Below are 9,595 nucleotides of genomic sequence, written 5' to 3' on the forward strand. Positions count from 1 at the left end.
GTACAAGTAATTCATCCCATTACCAATAATTACTCAAAGCCCATTGGTTTTTGCCCTACCAACTTATGCAGAATTTCAGTCTCCTGAAAATTCAGCTCATCTTCAAACACACTGTATATTTTACTTGCTTGATGTTTTGCATGTCATTCTCTCTGGATTGTAAACTCCATGAGGGCAGGTCTTTTGGTCTATTTTGCTCATTGTTGTATCCCAGAGCCCATTTCCAGGCCTGGCATATGATAGGTGTTCAATACATATTTAATAGGTGAATGAATGAATGAATAATTATCATCCCCATTTTACAGATGAGCAATAGGAGCTCAGGGAGGTGAAAGAACTTGCTCAAGCTCATGTCTAGAAAAGAGAAAAACTGACCTTTGAACACAGGACTGCCCAATTTATAGGCATCATGCTCCTAACAGATCGCCATATTGCTTCCAGCAAATTAAATATTCCATGGCAAGAGTTATATTCTGGTTGCATTCTACTGTCTCTTCCGGAAGTTCCTGTTATTGTCAAACCTGAAATCCTCTATGTTGTTTTTTATTCTAGTCACATAGAAGACAAGATATAGAAAAATTTGGATTTTTGATATACCTTTTCTCTTTGATTTGGGCACCGTATGTCTTAAAAGCAAGAAAGTTGATTTGGGTGTAATGTGAACATGGGAAAAATGCAATGAAAATTATCTTGGGGCTTCCTTTATAGGCAAAAGATGTTGGGATATATGTTTTGGGGTTGTAATGGTTCATCTGACAAAAAGTCCTTCTTACTTGTTCATTTTAGCAGATATTTCTTGAGCATGTGCTGTATTTCAGGCACTCTGCTGGGTGCTAAGAATGTAACAATGAATGCGACACAGAGGTTAATTTCTGTTGTTGCAAGATGACCTCCAGCAAAATACTGGGTCATCATGAGGCTATTTATATAAACAATATTTAGTTAATATCTTTTACATACTTGACTAATCTTTTAAAACAATTATTTGATTAATTATTGTTCTTTAAATTTAATTAACTTAATTATTTAACTACTTATAAGACAGCTCATTTTAAAATCATTCAACTAATCATTTGTGCTTATTTATTACATTTTTCTAATTTTTTTTTTCAGTCATACAACATTTATGAAATGAGCTTGAATTGTACATCCTACTTAGGTGAGTCCAAAACTTTTTTTTTTTATTATTATACTTTAGGTTTCAGGGTACATGTGCACAATGTGCAGGTTTGTTACATATGTATCCATGTGCCATGTTGGTTTGCTGCACCCATTAACTCGTCGTTTAGCATTAGGTATGTCTCCTAATGCTGTCCCTCCCCCCTCCCCCCACCCCACAACAGTCCCCGGAGTGTGATGTTCCCCTTCCTGTGTCCATGAGTTCTTATTGTTCAATTCCCACCTATGAGTGAGAACATGCGGTGTTTGGTTTTTTGTCCTTGTGATAGTTTACTGAGAATGATGGTTTCCAGTTTCATCCATGTCCCTACAAAGGACATGAACTCATCATTTTTATGGCTGCATAGTATTCCATGGTGTATGTGTGCCACATTTTCTTAATCCAGTCTATCGTTGTTGGACATTTGGGTTGGTTCCAACTCTTTGCTATTGTGAATAGTGCCGCAATAAACATATGTGTGCATGTGTCTTTATAGCAGCATGATTTATAGTCCTTTACATTTTTCTAATTTTAAAAGAAATAGTCATCTTACGTTGGATTACCTGTTAAGGATGTTGAGAAAAATGTGAGATTATTCAATTTTTAAAACTTTATGCCCAGTCACGGGAACCAGTTCACGCCTGTCATCCCAGCACTTTGGAAGGCCGAGGCGGGCGGGTCACGAGGTCAGGAGTTCGAGACCAGCTTGGCCAACATGGTGAAACCCCGTTTCTACTAAAAATACAAAAATTAGCTGGGTGTGGTGGCAGGTGCCACCACCTCCAACTACTCTGGAGGCTGAGGCGGGAGAATCATTTGAACCCAGGAGGCAGAGGTTGCAGCCAGCTGAGATCACGCCATTGCACTCCAGCCTGGTGACAAGATGAGACTCTGTGTCAAAAAAAAAAAAACTTTACTGTTTGAGGCATATGTAATTGTCATATGTAATTGCTGAAAATAAGGGAAACATTGGCAATTTCATATGGTTCAACTTAATCATGTTATCTGACTGTAAACTAAAATATTGGACCATCTTGTTTAGTTCTAGGGCTCATCTACTGAAAGTAATATCATATTTTAGCATTGGAGCTATCGTGAAGTATATGCTTAAAACTTGATCATTATAGTAGGGTTGGCTTTGGGAGGTTATGTGAAGAAGTCATATAACCTCATAAAGAGTCAGAAAGGTGATGTGAAAAATCACCTTAAGAAGATCGAATATGTATCAAGCCTGTAAAATGTTAATGTAACCTGATTTAATACATTAACAGAGTCAAATAAGGAAAGTGTCAGTCAAAAAGAGACAGGCAGGAGATTGTGCAGCCACGGAGATGAGAGAAAGGAGAAGGACCATTAGGATACTCAAGTCAGTACTTTCCATCTAGAAAGAAATTTTGACCAATAGAATTTTTCTGTATCTTTGAGATATAATTTACCTATGATAAAATCTTCAGTGTTGAATTAAATGAATTTTGGCAATTATGTACAACTATGAAACCCAAAATATAGTACATTTTCTTCACCTCAGAAAATTCCAGGCCCTTTCCAATCAAAACCAACCCCCTTCCAGGCAACCACTTTGTCATATTTTTCACTTTGAATAATGTAGCCTATTCTAGAACTTGGTATAAATGGAATCATCTGTATATATCCCTTTGTGTAAGGCTTCTCTTGCTAAATATAGTGTTTTGGAGATTCATCCATGTTTTTGGGCATATCAGTAGCTTTTAAAAAAATATTGCTGAGTAGTATTTTATTGTATGAATATACTACAATTTGTTTATCCATTCTCCTGCTTAGGGTTGACCAGCATATATCTTTTATTGTGATAAAACATATATATAACATAAAAGTTACCATTTTAACCACTTTTAAGTATGTGTCATTTTCATTGGCATTAAGCACGTTTATAATTTGTGCACCTATCACCACTACCTATCCAGAACTTTTGATCATTCCAAACAGAAGCTCTGTAGTTATAAAACAATAATTCCCCATTCTTTCCCCAGCCCCTACCCGCCTGGTAACCCCCATACAACTTTATGCCTCTATGAATTTGACAATTCTAGACACCTCATATAAATGAAATCATATGGTATTTGTCTTTTGAAGGCTGGCTTATTTCAGTTAGCATAATGTTCTCAAAGTTCATCTGTGTTGTAGCGTGTGTCAGAATTTCATTCTTTTTTAGGGCTGAATAATATTCCACTATATGTATATACCATATTTTATTTATTTGTTCATTTAATGATAGACACTTGTGCTGTTTTCACCTTTTGACTACTGTGAATGCTGCTGCTATGAACAATGGTATGCAAATATCTGTTTGAGTCCCTGCTTTCAGTTCTCTTGGGTATATGCCCAGAAATGGAATTGTTGAATCATGTGGTAATTCTATGTTTAATTTTCTGAGGAACTGCCATACTGTGTTCTATAGTGGCTGCACCTTTTACATCCTCATTAGCAATGCACAAGGGTTCCAATTTCTCCACATCTTTGCCAACACTTGTTATTTTCAGGTTTTAATTATTTAAAATAACAGCCATCCTAATGGATGTAAAGTGGTATCTCATTGTGGGTTTGATTTGCATTTTGCCTAATAGCTAATGATGTTGAACATCTTTTCATTTGCTTCTTGGGTATTTCTATATATTTGGAGAAATATCTATTCAAGTCTTTTGCCTGTTTTTGAATTGGGCTACTTTTGTTGTTGTTGAGTTGTAGCAGATCTTTATACATTCCAGATATTAATCCCTTACCAGATACATGTTTTACTAATATTATCTCCCATTCCATGGGTTCTCTTTTCACTCTCTTGATAATATCCTTTGTTGCACAAAAGTTTTTACTTTTAATGAATTCCAATTTAACATTTTTTTTCTTTTGTTGCCTGCGCTATTGGCATCATATCCAAGAAACTATTACCCAATCTAATGTCATAAAGATTTTCCCCTATGTTTTCTTCTAGGAGTTTTATAGTTTTAGTTCTTCCATTTAGGTCTTTGATTCATTATGAGGTTTTATATCCTTTTGGTATATGATCTGGCATAAGGGTCTACCTTCATTCTTTTGCATGTAGATATCCAGTTTTCCCAGCACCATTTGTTGAAAGCATCATCATTTCTTCATTGAATAGTCTAAGCTCTCTTTTTAAAAGTTAACTGACCATCTATATGATGATTTATTTCTGGACTCTTCTATCCATTGGTCTATATGTTAGTTCTCATTCTAGTACCAAACTGTTCTGATTACTGTAGCTTTGTAGTAAGTTTTGAAATCAGGAACTGTGCATCCTCTAAATTTTGTTCCTTTTTCTTTTTCAAAATTGTTTTGGTTATTCAGAGTCCTTTGAGAGTCCGTAAGAGTTTAAAGATGGGTTTTTCTATGTCTTCAAAATAGCACTATTAGGGACAGGGCAAATAACTGCAGCTCTCTGGGAACACTGAAGCTCACACTATGTCAAGGCACAAGCTGGTAAAACCCCAGCACATCAACTTGGACGAAGACCAGGGTGAGCACCAGCCACAGCAGCTGACCCTAGCGTTTGCAGATGTGGCCCCAGTGGTGCTGGTGGCCAGGGAGCTGGGGCTGCTGTAACAAACAACCACAAACTGGATGGCTTAAAACAACAGAAATTTATTCTGTCACCGTTCTGAGGGCAGACGTCCAAACTTTAGGTGCTCCAGTGAACCACCCAGGGAATCACGATGATAAATTGGCTTCATTGGGAGGAAACACACAAATGTGAGAAATGTTGTGTGGAGTTCTTTAGCATCTTTGAGTTCTTAGAACATAAGAAAAATTGCACTAAAAATTCACCTGTCGTGTTGTCATCATGAATGACAGCAAGGGGCCAGTGTCTTCAGGAGACTTCTCTGGAGCTGTTCTGAGCCACCAGCCACTTAGTTCAAGCAGTAAGGATGGTCACAGGAAGAATGGTGGCAGCCTAGGGAGCATGAAGGAGAAGCTGGGTGTGGAGTCTGTGGTGCACTTAAAAACAGAGATGGCCCTGCCACCCACACCCCAGAAGATAAGCTATTTACTTAAAGGCAAAGTGGCCAACACTATGTGAGCCTGCAGGCAATACAGGGCACCAAAGTGGCAATGAATCAGTGGAGCTTAGATGCATTGCAAGCCTCCGTGACCAGTAACAACAGCATCCCATGGGTCCTCAAGCAGATCCTGTGTCAGCAGCAGCAGCAGCTATGGTAGATTCAGCTCACCAAGCAGGTCCTTATCCAGGTGGACATGTGGGCCTTACACGCCTTCCACTCAGGTGGGGAAGGGGCCAACACGCCGAAGGCCTTATGCAGCCACCTGTCCCAGCAAGTTTCTGCAGCTGTGGCTTTGCTCAGCCCAAAAGCTGGAAGCCAAAGTCTGTCTCTGGACGCCTTGAAACAAGCCATACTACCTCACACCAACATCCTTTTCACCACTAGTTCTTCATCCCCAGGGCTGATGCCCTTTGCTGTGAAGCTGGATGGGACCAGGTGCACCAAATGTAATGTCCCACCTCTTGAGTGCTTTGCTTTCTCAGACCCCTGGCTTGGTGCGCTTCCAAAGTCCTTTCTCCACTGGGGCACTTGACCCATCCAAGAAAGGGAAGGGGAAGCCACTGAACATCTCCTCAGTGGATGTCACACCCAAAGATGAGGTGATCCTCTACAAGGACAAGTGTAAGTACTGTAGCAAGATTTTTCGAGACTGATAGCTCCTTCCACCTCCACTTCCACATGGGAAGAGAGACCCTTTGTGTGCTCTGTCTGTGATAACTGCTTCACCACCAAGGGCAACCTCAAGGTACATTCGCCAACATCCCCAGGTGAAGGCAAACCCTCAGCTCTTTGCTGAGCTCTAGGACAAAATGGTGGTAGGCAATGACATCCCCTGTGCACTCTTTGTACGTCAATAGATGAACTGAGTCTCTCTTTAGCCAGAAAACCTGTTCTTGTAATCCCCTCTGTAGGGCTACCTCAAAAGCTCTGTTTGGGGCCTAACTCCAAGGCCTCACAGGTGACCCATTGCCCAGTGACCTGTAGTCCACACTTCCTGGCATGGGGCCAAACCATAATTCCCCAAGGGTTGGTGGCTTCCAAGAAAGTGGGACCCCTGAACCAAGGTCAGAGACCCTGAAATTGCAGCAGCTGGTGGAGTACATTGACATGACCACCACTGACCCCAACAAATGCCTCATTTGCCACCAAGTATTAAGCTGCTAAAGCTCCCTTTAAATGCATTGCTACATCCACACTCCGGAGACACCATTCCAGTGTAAGATCTGTGGCTGAGCTTTTTCTACCAAAGGCAACCCTTAAGACACACTGGGGTTCACCAACCCAACATGTCCATAAAGGTGCAGCATCTGTGCCTTTTCTATCAGAAGAAGTTCACCGGTGCTGTGATGTTGTGGCAGCATATTCAGATGGACCTGGCCAGTCAGATTCCCAACCTTCCCCTGCCAGAGAATTCCTGTGACTTAATGGGTCCTGAGCCAATGATGGTGGATGAGAATGGCAGCACCAGTGCCGTGTGCCATGATGATGTTTTTGAAAGCACCAGTGTAGATGAAGTCAGCTCCCAGAGGCCTCTAGTAGCTCCTCAAAGGTCCCTGTGCCTCTTCCCAGTATGTAGTAGGCATCATCCACACTAGGGTTCACCAAGATGGGTTCCTTAGATGCCCTGGGAAAAGTGGGCCCTGCCCCTTTTGGCCTGCAGCACCAGAGCAGCAGAGAAAACAGTTCCATGAAGAGCAATAGCTTGACCAACGACCGGTCCTCACTGATGGGAGACCAGGAGTATCAGAGCTAAAGTCCAGACATCATGGAAGCCACATCCTTTCAGGTACTCTCCCCAGTCAATGGCCAAACAGAAAGGATCAGTCAAAGTCTCCTGATGCTGGGGACAAAGCAGAAAGCTCTGAAAACAGCCCTACTAAGATAGAAGGTTGGAGCCATCTCCCTTCAACGTTTATCCGAGCTCAGTCAATCTATGTCAAAGTTGAAGTCCCTGGCACATTTGTTGAACCCTCCACATTGTCCCCAGGGATGACCTCTTTGTCAGCGGCCTAGCCATGCCAACAGGCCAAGCAACACAGCTGCACGTGGTGTGGGAAGAACTTCTCACCCATTAGCTTTCTTCAGATTCACAAGCAGACTCACACTGGAGAGAAGCCTTTTGCACGCAACATTTGTGGGTAAGCTTTTACCACCAAAGGCAACTGGAAGGTCCACTATGTGACACAGCATGCCATGGTAGGAAGCCGGCTATTGAGAACACCATAGCTCTGTTACGTACGGATGGAAAGAGTCTCAAATATTTCCCAGGGAAATCCTGGCCACTTCAGTGAACATGGGCCCTGTTGTGTGGAACCAGGACACCAGCACGCTCAATGGTGGTCTGGCCAAGAAGACCAATGAGATCTCTGTGATCCAGAGTGGCGGTGTTCCTACCCTCCTGGTTTCCTTGGGAGTCAGCTTCAATATAAATAATGCCACTGTCTCCAATGTGGATGGCTTCCAATTAGGTATCAGTGCAGATATGGAAAAAGCAGGTGCTACTAGGAGCATTCCTAAATACCAGTTTCCTCACTTCCTGGAAGAAGATGAGCTTGTGGTCAGCCAAACTCAAGGAGAACTTGCATGGAAGGAGAAATGCAAACAGAGTGAAATCTCTAGAATCTGCTCTTTTTAATAAGAACTCATCTCCTGGCCAGATGTGGTGGCTCAAGCCTGTAATCCCAGCACTTTGGGAGACCGAGGCAGGTAGATCATGAGGTCAAGAGATCAAGACCATCCTGGCCAACATGGTGAAACCCTGTCTCTATTAAAAATACAAAAATTAGCTGGGCGTGGTGGCGAGGGCCTATAATACCAGCTACTTGGGAGGCTGAGTCAGGAGAATCATTTGAACCTGAGAGGTAGAGGTTGCAGTGAGACGAGATCGCCACTGCACTCCAACCTGGTGACAGAGCAAGACTCCGTCTCAAAAAGAAAAAAAAAAAGAAAAAAAAAAAGAACTCATCTCCTGTTTTCTTTTTCTTACTGGTATGCAAATGATGTTTACCAGGATTATGACCACAATCTCAGGCAAGTCCTACAATCATGATTGTTGATGAAAAAAAAAATTCACACCCAAACAAGTACAGACTAAAATTCTTTTTTTAAATTTTGGAAAGAAGTGGGTCTTGCAAAGTAGCTTTGTTACTTGTGACAAACTGTATACATAGAATCTTTGTACAACCTAGAGTGACTTTTTCCAAAGACTGTTATCTATTTCAAGGTAGAACTGTTGGACCTTATTGAATCACAATGGAAAAGACAGCTAACTACTTAGCCTGTTGAAGAGAGGGGTATGGATACTTCCCTAGTAACTGATGTGGGTAAAAGGACAAGGTCTTTCATCTATTTAGGTACCTGTTTTATATGTCCCCAACCCTGTCTCCATCTTTTCGTTCGTTTGTTTGAATGTACTTAAAAAACAGCAGCAAAAACCTAAGGTTGTGGAATTATAAAATTGCTTCAGCCTTAGAACCTTAAGTGGGATGCCCTCATATCGACTTTTATTCCTAGGCACATAAAAACACTAATCCTTAAAATGGTATAGAGATGCAAACTGATTTTGGTGTTTTGATTGAATATGTCACAACTTTGCCGAATTTATTTATTAGCTTCAGTATTTGTGTTTGGAATATTTAGGGTTTTCTACATATGAGATCATGTTATATGTGAACAGTTATTTCTTCCTTTCCAATTTGGTTGCCTTTTATTTTGCTTTCCTAATTGTGAATCAATGTCTGTGTGGCTGCTTATTTAGATACAGCTCAGTTGGCCTGAGAGTGCCAGTGTCCTCGCCACATCTCCCAGATGCCTTTGTCTTCCTGAACCCCAGAAGACGTGGGCCCTTGAGTGGGGAATCTCAGGTGACTTAATTTAGTTTGCCAGTGCCTACTCTATTGGAGAACTAGGTTTTCATTCTTGAGAAGAAACTCATGGAAGCACATTTTCTATTACGAGTTCACATACTAATTTTTTTGTTTAATTTCCGTAGTGTGACTTATGCCAAGTAATTACAAAGATTTTTTTTCCTTGAATATTTCATGAAGGCTACAAATTTGGGACAGACAAGTCCTGGGTGTGAAAGCTTTAATTTATCTACCTCATTTATTTTTCATTTTGTGTAGCCATAGTGTCTGTTTTCCTATTTTAAGACCACTGAAGTATTGCCAGGCCCTGTCATAAACCTAAAAGTTGATGTATTGGTGGGAAAAAAATGGACGTTCAAGATGTTTTTGTGACTCCTGTTTTTGTAATCTTTTGTAAATGTAACAATATTGAGCAAATGAAACATTGCTCTAGGCTGGGTGTGGTGGCTCACATCTGTAATTCCAGCGCTTTGGGAGACTGAAGCGGAGGATCACTTGAGTCCAGGGGTTCAAGA

At 41.1% G+C, this 9,595-nt stretch overlaps 1 pseudogene; it reads left to right on the forward strand.

Annotated features, from left to right (window-relative positions):
* Nucleotides 1-4,615: 4,615 nt before the first annotated feature.
* Nucleotides 4,616-7,849, forward strand: LOC116470400 (sal-like protein 4; annotated as a pseudogene).
* The last annotated feature ends 1,746 nt before the right edge of the window (nt 7,850-9,595 follow it).

The sequence above is a fragment of the Hylobates moloch genome, unplaced genomic scaffold, assembly GCF_009828535.3.
Source record: "Hylobates moloch isolate HMO894 unplaced genomic scaffold, HMol_V3 SCAFFOLD_6, whole genome shotgun sequence".
Classification (NCBI taxonomy): Eukaryota; Metazoa; Chordata; class Mammalia; order Primates; family Hylobatidae; genus Hylobates; species Hylobates moloch.